The sequence below is a fragment of the Myotis brandtii genome, unplaced genomic scaffold (assembly GCF_000412655.1).
Source record: "Myotis brandtii unplaced genomic scaffold, ASM41265v1 scaffold48, whole genome shotgun sequence".
NCBI classification, from domain to species: Eukaryota; Metazoa; Chordata; class Mammalia; order Chiroptera; family Vespertilionidae; genus Myotis; species Myotis brandtii.
The window spans coordinates 8,972,087-8,982,158 of NW_005368341.1; the positions used below are offsets into that span (position 1 = coordinate 8,972,087).

The following is a 10,072-nucleotide window of genomic DNA, read 5'->3' on the forward strand; positions in this document are numbered from 1 at the left end:
CACCCCGCAACAGGACAGGATGGAAGACACACTCCTCTGGACCCCTGAAGGTCTGAACTTAGATTCTGAAGCAACCCCTTGACCTGTCTAGCTCCGCTTAGTATGAGGACATTTCTGCCCACCCAGGAACCTGGAAAAAGGCATGCTCATCTGTGCCCCTGAAGGCAAACCTGCAGTCCTTGGTCCCAACTGTGATCCCTTTGGCAGCCTTGTGACTCTTTTCCAGCTGCTCTTCGCTGAGATCTCGGGCCAGTCTTGCCCATCATGGGCCCACTTAGTGACCTGGTAGGAGGCCTTCCAGGGACCAAGCAGGAACCACACCCATCTGCACACCTGGTAATCAGTTCACAGTCTGTGGATTGAACACTAGACACTGAAGCAGAGCCTTTACGCAGCATGAAACCTGGTCCAGTCCATTCAGGGACCAGGCAGGTTCCATGTCCATCTGAGACCCTGGTAACAAGGCCACCAACTATGGACCCTACAGGACAGAAAGAAGGTAATGATATAATAATATCACCAAGATGATATAAAAATTGTAAATATATATGCAACCAACATTAGAGCACCTCAATATTGAAAGCAAATATAAACAGAACTGAGAATTATTTTTTAAAATGAGAGTAATCCCGAAAGAATAAGTATGAGTTTGGAAGTAACTAGAAGAATCTAATTATATTTCCCTTGCATTATTGCACATATGACATGGAAGAAATTGTTCCACTATTTGCCTAGATTCTGTTTGTTTGTTTGATGTTTTCACAACCTGTAGTCAAGGAACTGAAAGTACATATGTTTACAAATTGGTGGACCACATATCCATTAATTATATTTCCTTATTTAGAAGTTATATAAAAATAACTTTTATGGCCATTAAAAGATTGGAGGCAAGCTTCATAGAGAGACTACAAACTCTCCGAGTACAGGAGATATTAAAAGCAACATAATTTGGTGATAATTGCTAGTGTAATCCTTGGAATAACTCTATGAAAAAAAGACATTATTATATAGAAAAAGGTGATGCTCTGTGGCCATTAATATACACTTATGTTTTTCTCTTTGTTTTGTTTGTTTTTCAGTGGTCAAATTTAAGGCCTCACCAATTCATTTAAAGGTTCAACCAATGTCATTTTGAAAGTGCTTTACAATGTATTTAGAACAGCCTCACTATATAGTTTGCTCTCATTTGCGAACAAATACAACCCATCTGTGGACAGTAAGCCAAAGATATACCAATGACAGGCTCATCTGCCCAGACACCCAGCGTGGTTCAGCTTCCACTCTCTAAGGAAAACCAACACTCTGAATGTTAGCTTCAACCAAGCTGAACACAAAAGTAAATCTGCTTTAGGGAATACAAGCTTCTTCAAGTCAAATCCATATGACACCAGATTACCCCTGTGCTCAGGATTAATTCTGCTGTCACTCTAGCAATGGGGAAGGGAGAGTTGACTGAAATCTTAGCCACAGACAGTAAATTTTATTTCTCAAGGGTCTTCTCAAAGTTATTTTTTGAAATTGGCAGGCTTGTTAATTTACACTCAAATGTGAAACTGTATTAAATAATTAAGTATCAAACTATCCATTGCTGACAGGAACACTGAGTTAGTATGTATGCAAATGAACAAGAAAGTGGACCAGTAATGTGAGGTAGCAGCTGTAGCAGTTTCATAAATGTGTCCCTATCCTTGCTGTTCTGGTTTATATTTATGGAAATGGAAATATTAACCTATTGGGGATCACATCCCAATAAAAATGTTAAGCTCTAACTAAGAATTTAAATGTACCGTCATGCACCACTTAATGATGGGGATCCATGCTGAGAAATGTGTCATAAGGAAGTTTTGTCATTGTGCGAACATCATAGAGTGCACTCACATAAATCTCGATGGTATAGCTCCTACTGTAATTATATGCGCTGTACTTTTATGTGATTGGCAGTGCAGTAGGTTTGCTTACACCAGCATCACCATAAATGTAATTTGTTGCACTATGACTTGATGATGGTTAAGACATTACTAGGGGATGAAAATTTTCAGCTCCATTGCAATCTTTTTTTTTGTAATGTATCACTTATAATATAGTTCTGTAAAACTGGAAGAACTGTCATGGAAAGGCAGGGTATTATCTTTTATTGACTGATCATTAAGGGAGTTAAGAGAAGTAAAACAGAAACACAATAAAATGTTAAAAAAATTAAAGAACATTTTCCAGGTACAAATTTTATAAATACAAAGTAGATTCACCAATTACTTCTAATGCTAAATAAATACCTAGTTAATAAACTCAGACTTAATATCTCAGCAAGCACTGGCATAGCACTTCAAGGATATAAAATTGGATTCATTCATGTGTACAGTAGTGTTGAAAGAATGGCTCATTAAAAACTTCTTAGACATATACTTTCTTTCTAAGCTGTGCTATAAAAGATTTATCTGTGCCTATTAATCTCCCTAATACCACACTATGAAAAATCATCAATGACAAAATAAATCATAGAAGAAAAAATGTTTTCCAAGATATTGAGACACATGAATGATCTCAAAATCTACAAAATCCTCTACAAACCAGTACTGTATCCAATATATCTATCAAACGTATTAGATACTGAACAAAACTGTAGCATAGGAAATCTTTTCTACATTCTCCTGAAAGCTTCATATTAAAAATGAGAATATAGTGCAGGCCGCACTTTAAAGTTGTCAATCAGTTGTTATTGCTGTACGCACATATGTCTATGTCTGCTTTATAGCATGAGTTAATGTTCCATTTGCATGAACAATTTGTTTTCCTCAAATTTTTGCAGCCAGCGGTGAGCTAACTTGATCCACACTCCCAGGTGTGACATGAAGTCCAAGTTTTTAAACCTGAATATGAAAATGCTTGAAGCCTCATTCCAGCTTTGGCGTCACTTGTGTTATGAGGGTGGTACTCAAAGCAGTTCAAAAATATTTTTTTAAAAATATATTTTATTGATTTTTTACAGAGAGGAAGGGAGAGAGATAGAGAGTTAGAAACATCGATGAGAGAGAAACATCGATCAGCTGCCTCCTGCACACCTCCTACTGGTGATGTGCTCGCAACCAAGGTACATGCCCTTGACCGGAATCGAACCTGGGACCTTTCAGTCCGCAGGCCAACGCTCTATCCACTGAGCCAAACCGGTTAGGGCCAGTTCAAAAATATTAACTCCATATCCTCAGATGCTAATTTGAATTCATATTTGTTCACTTTTTCACAAATTATATTCAAGGCAATGGGTTTTTTGATGATGTCATAATAGTATGGGTCTTGAATTTTAGAAATGAGTTTGAAAAAAAAGCCAGCTATCATCATGCCATAACAAATTCTACAAGTTGTTCAATAGCAGAAAATTTATAAACTCCTCCCTGTCTGCCTGCACTTCCTGGGTTCAGTGTCATAGAAGATGATTCTGTAGATCGTTTTTCCTGCCTTTTCTCTTGGATTCACTACCTTGGAGAGAAAGTTTTGAAGCAACATTTAGAGATCTTGACTGATCACTTGACTTTGTGGCAATGGCTCTGAAGATAGATAAGTTGGGACTATTTTCTGGTGTATTAGCACTTTTCCTGCCTCTACATTTTCTACAAACACTAAGTAGTTCCACACATATATCTATTTTCAATGGGCCATGACTCTGGCAAGTAGAATGACTAACAATTCTTAAATATTTAGGAGCAAATTTGATCTTTCTTATGCTTCTACCAGTAGTTTTAGAAGAGACAGCTGTTTTGGGTATACTCCGCTCACTCCTTGAAGTATATTTTCTAGGATCTTGTTGGACATGAAAAAGAAGAGTTAAGTTTACTTCTTATTTTAATTGGAAATCTAATTTGTTATCTTCCTTGTTTTGGTGGACTGACTTACTTCTCTTCTTGAGAGTCATCTTCATCTTGTTCTAGCTCACACTCTCCTCATTTTTAATCTCTTCATCAACATCAACTTCATCATCCTCACATTCCATACTGTCTTCCATCTCTCTATCACTTTCCAAGGATTGTCTCTGTATAGAGGAGAGTCTTCTAGAACTTATCTTTGGCCAATACTATGGACAAAACCAATCTCCTTCAGGCACAATTTTGAGCTTTAGTTGAACACAGTAGGTATGATGACCCAGATCACAGCCATCACAAAGTATCATGTTTTCTGCATCACTCTTCTTTTGGACATCTTATAATGAACATGCAGTATAGATTTAGACCATGTCAACTATGATCCAAGGTGGATAGATGAATAAAGACTTGGGATAGACTAGCAGAAGAAAGAAGAAACTCTCTCCAATGGTCCAGGACTGTTTTATAAGAACGCCCACTGGCATCTAGTGGAGCTTTGAGAAAATGCCACTCATTGCCCTGCTCTATTTGAAAGAGTGCCATTGCCAGATGACAAACTATTTTTGCTCACTGATTGCAATGTACTTGCATTAGTTGAGACAGTACTTGAAATTTCTGTTTTCATGCCAAAAAGTATGTCTTTTAATATGGCCTTTGCTTGCTCATCAATTTCTATCTCTTCTAACTTCATTCTGTTTTAATTATCCCATTTCCTTGTTTTCTTTACTTCACAGCTCATATCATCCATTTTCTAATGCTGAACTTATATGTGTCGATCTGCAACGTTTATCACTCCTAATGTTCCTTGGTAGATTCTGTGTTCAGTACATTAAAAAAAATATCTCAGTCTCAATTCAAGCTGCCTCTCTGCAGACATCTGAGGTGGATCACATGCATTGAAAGCTCTTCCCTGAGTATATGTGGGTTTGTTACCAATTTGAGATTTATGTGAAAAATGAAATTTCTCTTCAGAAAAATGGGCTAGCTGTGCATATATTCTGTTCTTCTTTTGTAACAGAGTTTTTTTTTTAAGGCACTTTATGTCCTCTAGAATTAAGAGCTTTGATAAGCTGGTCTAGCTATTCACAAGTGTAAAAGCACCACTGATTTGGCTTATGAACTGGTTTTGGTAGCTGCACAGAATAATCACATGAACCTTGCTCAATGTTAGAGGTAGATTTAGACACCAAAGAGTCTCCAGTTTTAGTGGATGCCTGAGCATTTTGAGAATGTGCATTATCCTGATGAAGGTCTAGGCCAGGGGTGGGCAACCCCTGGCTCGCGTGCCAAACATGGCAGGCCAGTAACTTTTGCTGGCACACGAAACCCTCTCTTATAATCTTCCATTTACAATTTTTTTCTTAATATCAACTTTTTTATTTTTCAGATAAATTCAGTGTAGGTGCATCTTAGATAAATAAATAATTTTACATAACAAGTTATCTTAAAGACCATAGACATGGATTGACAAGAGAGGCGAAGAGCAATTTCAATAGTGTCGAAAACGAATTATTGAGGACTTGGAATGCCATTCCAGAAAATTTTTTCTGTTTAAAAAACTTTGCAACAGCGTTACTCTCCATGTTTTCATCCACATACGCTTGTGAATCTTTGTTCTCAGTGATGAATTTTGTTAAGTCTCGTAATAGGAGTAGCCTGACGGATGAAAGTAGTAGCTCATGCATATCTCTGAAGGTCACAAAATATAAACCTGATGTAAAATCTCTGTCATCAGTGATGCAGCAGCAAAAGTCCCACTGATAATATCAAACGGAGTCATAAAGTTTTCTGTTGGACTATCAGTGTACATGTATACATTAAAAAATAAATGTATTTTTCATCATCATATACTGTGTTTTTGTCGCTCGAATGAATTTTATTATTTCTTCAAGGTTCTTCACATACGTACACCTTAAGAGATATCAAGTAGGCGTAACATGTTCTCAAAAAATTAGGGTTGGCACGCAGAAGAATTTTGAGTCAGAGATTTTGCTGGTTTTGGCACGCACTCACAAAAAGGTTGCCCACCCCTGGTCTAGGCAAACACATGTCTTCAGTGAAACTAGAATAAACAATCCAGGAACAGAAGGGAAAATCCAATATCACCAATATGTGGTCACGGCCCAAGTTTGGAAAGATATTGGTGCACGCTGTGGCACTTTGGGTTTTTCTAACAGCTCTTTCTCTTTTTGTTAGTGTTCCTGTTTAAAGCTTCTTCCTCATCAGCAGTGAGAGGCTCTCTTGCTAAAGAGTTGATCTCTTCTTGCCTTATAAACTCTTCAAATCCATTTTGTCCCTTTTCCTCCTTCTGCTTCTTTTATGGGATCCTGGGTCATCTCCTCTTCAATGGCCGTATCTTGATCTAGTTCCTTTTGCTCCATTTCTTCGCTGTCAGTGCTAGAATCAAAATCTTCCCTTTCTTCCTTCCCAAGAGATATAGTTTCAGCTGAATTTCTTTGCTCATTTTCCTTCAGCTTTTTTTGTTTCTCTTTCATTTTTGTTGCTGTTCTTGCTCTTTTATGAATTCTAGCGGCTGCTTCTCCCTTGTCTTTTTAGTTACTCTGCTTTTAACTCCTGGAATTCCTGCTTTGCCTGTCATAATATGTCAACATAATCTTCAATAAAATCCCTAGTAGGAACTAGGGACTGTAGTTTCCCACAGGGAGCATAAAGTGTCTTCATTTGTTCTCCTGGTGTCAAATCATACACTGAAGTACTTGACAGCTTCTTTGCTAGACTGGGATTGCTTTAAGGAAGCTCCACACAGGCATCATCTGTAGCACCGAATCCGCCTCGGTTTTGATATCTTTACTTTGCATTTGCTGATGTTACATCAGCAACCTCAAGCTCAGATATGCAGTCTGAGGATTTCAGAAAGTGCGGCTACCAAGATCCAAGCTTTTCAAACTGCAGCCCTAGTGCAACTGTGACCATGCAGCTGCCAAAGAGGCAACTGCAGACAGTGCAGGTTTTGTGGGGTTAGCATCTTCATCCAAAGACTAGTAAATCTTTGGTATCAGCATAAATTATGTTCTCTTTGGTTACTACCTCTTCTTCTTCAGCTACTGCCTTGAAGATGGCAGCCAGGAAGAAAGAAAGCTATTCACATAGTCGGCCTTCACTGCCACTTCCTACAAGATCTTCCTCTAACACTTCTGGGTCACTCCCTCAGGACACTCATCTTGAAGATCAAAAGGTTCCCCAAATGCATTCAGGAACTCCAAAATCATCAGAGCATCGCCAAAGATTTCAGGAGGCAGTCTAGTTTTCACTGGAGTTGGTTCTGGGAATTCCTTAGTTAAGATCATCACATTCCATATCTTCCCTAGGTTTACTCCACTGTTCTCCACTGTTCCATATATTTTCACTTTTCTTCACACAACTTCTCTCTTTCCCACTCTAGGGATCACATCCCACCACCAGTTCCCCATCTCTCAGAGCTCCTGGGAAGTTTTTCATCTACTTTCAGCTCAGAAGTCCATTCCAACCTTATGAGACCACCGATCTCTAAGTAGTCCATTGATTTAAATGTCATTATGTGGCACATAACTGTAGTGACTTTTTTATTCGTTATTTCTCCTGTTTCATCTCAGATAGGATTCATAAAAAGTGAACTATTTCAAGATGTTGAAGTATTCAAGTAGGAAACAGAAATCTGGTATTCAATGGGATACATGAAACCACCATATAAAAATCCAATCTGAATACTATAAAATGCCCTGGTCAGAAAGACACTAACCCAAGAGATGTTAAAAGCAACAAAATCTTTATGATTAAGTATTGTAGTGCATGACAATCTATAACTAAAAAATCAATCTGTCAGCTAGCTACTACTTCTAAATTAATTTTGGAAGCTAAAGGAAAACCAACAATTTCTGCTGGGGAATCCCTTTGTTACTATCCAATGTGCCATTATTTAGAAGAGTTGCTATCTCCTGCAAACATCCTCTTAACTAATCTATCACTTGCTCAGCTGTAGCCTGAAGAGGTTGTCAGGATGAATGTCACGAGCTTCAAAAGCCTTCTCCAAGATTGGGAGCATCCTAAGAAATATTGGTATACAGTCTCATTTGGAAAAAGAAGAAAACTCAATCCACCTAAGCAAAGGTTTCTCAGACATTTACCCTTTGTGTTGACAGGAAGAAAAAGAATTTAAGCTACATTTGTACCCTATAATTGGCCTAACCTTATTGGAAGATATTCACTAACAGAGTGGAACAACAACATAGGATTTCAGTAAATGGCACATTATCTCATAAAGAGCTCTGTTCAGGGTAATTGATAAGAAAGAGAAAGGCTTACTTAAGAGCAACCACTCAAGGTTGTAAAACTCAAATCAATTTCATAGTTTCTTTAAATTTTATTGATGTTTCTTTAACTTTTGTATTTTATAACAAAAACATCTCCGAGGTGTATCATTTTTAACTTCCCTTTAAACTCAAATTTTATCTTCTTAATTTATTTTTTAAAAGAAAAGTGCCCATCAGTAGATAAATGGATAAAAAAAAGCTGTGATACCTTTACACATGGAATATTATACAGCAGTAAAAAAGAGGAAGATCTCTTACCCTTTGAGAGAGCATGGAGGGACTTGCAGAGTATTATGCTAAGCGAAATAAGCCAGTCAGAGATAGACAAGTATCACATGTTCTCACTCATATGTGGAATCTAAAGAACACAATAAGCTGATCAACAAAATAGATCTAGAGAAATAGAAACATGGGACAGACTGTTGAAAATCACAGGGAAGGCAGAGGTAGGGGGGTGGGTGGGGAGAGATTAACCAAAGGACTTATAGGTATATATGCATAACCCATGGACACAGACAATAGTGTGTTGAAGGCCTGGGACCAGGGGAAGGCGCGGGGGTATGGGCTAGAAGGGGTCAATGGGGAAAACAAGGGAACATGGGTAATACATTCAACAATAAAGCTAATTTTTTTTAAAAAAGACTATAAGAATAAATTAATTTTTCCTTAAAACTTATTACAATCTAATATAAAGAAGTCCTTAAGAGATCAAGAGATGTAAACAATATCTAGCTCTTGAATATCTAGAAAGATGATTTTGCCTTTAATGACTTTATTTCAGACATTTGCCAGTAGTTGTGGTGTTTGCACTAACTCATCCATACTTTATCCAATTTCCTGTTTGGGCAGTGACATATACTTGAAAATAGTTTTCAATCATCAACCCATTAGGTGCTCAATAACTATATCATTGATCTGTTGTGGTTGCTAAAAGCGTTGACAGTAAGGCATGAAATCATGTAATAGTTGTGTTTGTTTGTTGTGTTTTATTCCCTCTGTGTGAAGTTAATTGGAGTATGTATAAATCCCATTCTCAACTTGGCCTCAAAACACACTTCATATCACCTCCACAGGAAACTCATTTTAGGCTTTTTAAACATACTTGTGTGATTTTGATGAGGTTATCATTATCATAATCATTATTATTATCCCCCATTAAGTTTCTGGAATACAAGGACATATTATCTCAAGACAGAGAGCTTTTAAATATCATTCACTATTTTTGTACTATAATAATCACAGCAAATTCTGAATTCCAAGTCTCTTTATATTGTCTGGGTTAAAATGTGTCTTAGGTACTTTGGTTAATAGTTGTCTTCATTTTTATAGAGACGTGTTGATAGCCGTAAGCAACCAAATAAGACATTCTAAACACACACACACACACACACACACACACACACACACACACACAACTCATAGCTGCTTTGGGAATATATATACAATGAATGGTATTTAACAGGTTTTAAAGAATAGATTTTCTTTACCTTAAAAATGTATCTAGTCTAAATAGCTACTATAATGTACAAGAAAACATATTGTATAGCAATAGTAGTCACATCATTCAGGGAAAAAAATCTAATGTCCTTACTGAGCTCTCTGCACCAGGATCCTCTCTTTGCTAATTAGTACTGCATGTTGCCAATTTAATTTCTCTGAGGCACAATTCTGGACATGTGCCCTCTCATTGCTGAAGAAATTTCAATAGACCCCTTTAGTCAATAGACTGCTTTGGTCAGAATGCTGACAAATTCTGGCATTCAAGTCCTGTACTGTCTATTTGTTTGGTCAGCATAAGTTCGTCTTGGTTGGGCACTATTCTAGGTGCTGAGGATAGAACAGTAGAACAGTGAAGCGGGGTGACTGGGAAGAGTGTATATGTTGTGGTATAAAGAGATGGCAAACATG

General features: G+C 37.4%; 1 pseudogene; it reads right to left on the minus strand.

The window, feature by feature from the left end:
• Positions 1–2,792: 2,792 nt before the first annotated feature.
• On the minus strand, positions 2,793–7,896 carry LOC102256929 (annotated as a pseudogene).
• Between the last annotated feature and the right edge of the window lie 2,176 nt (positions 7,897–10,072).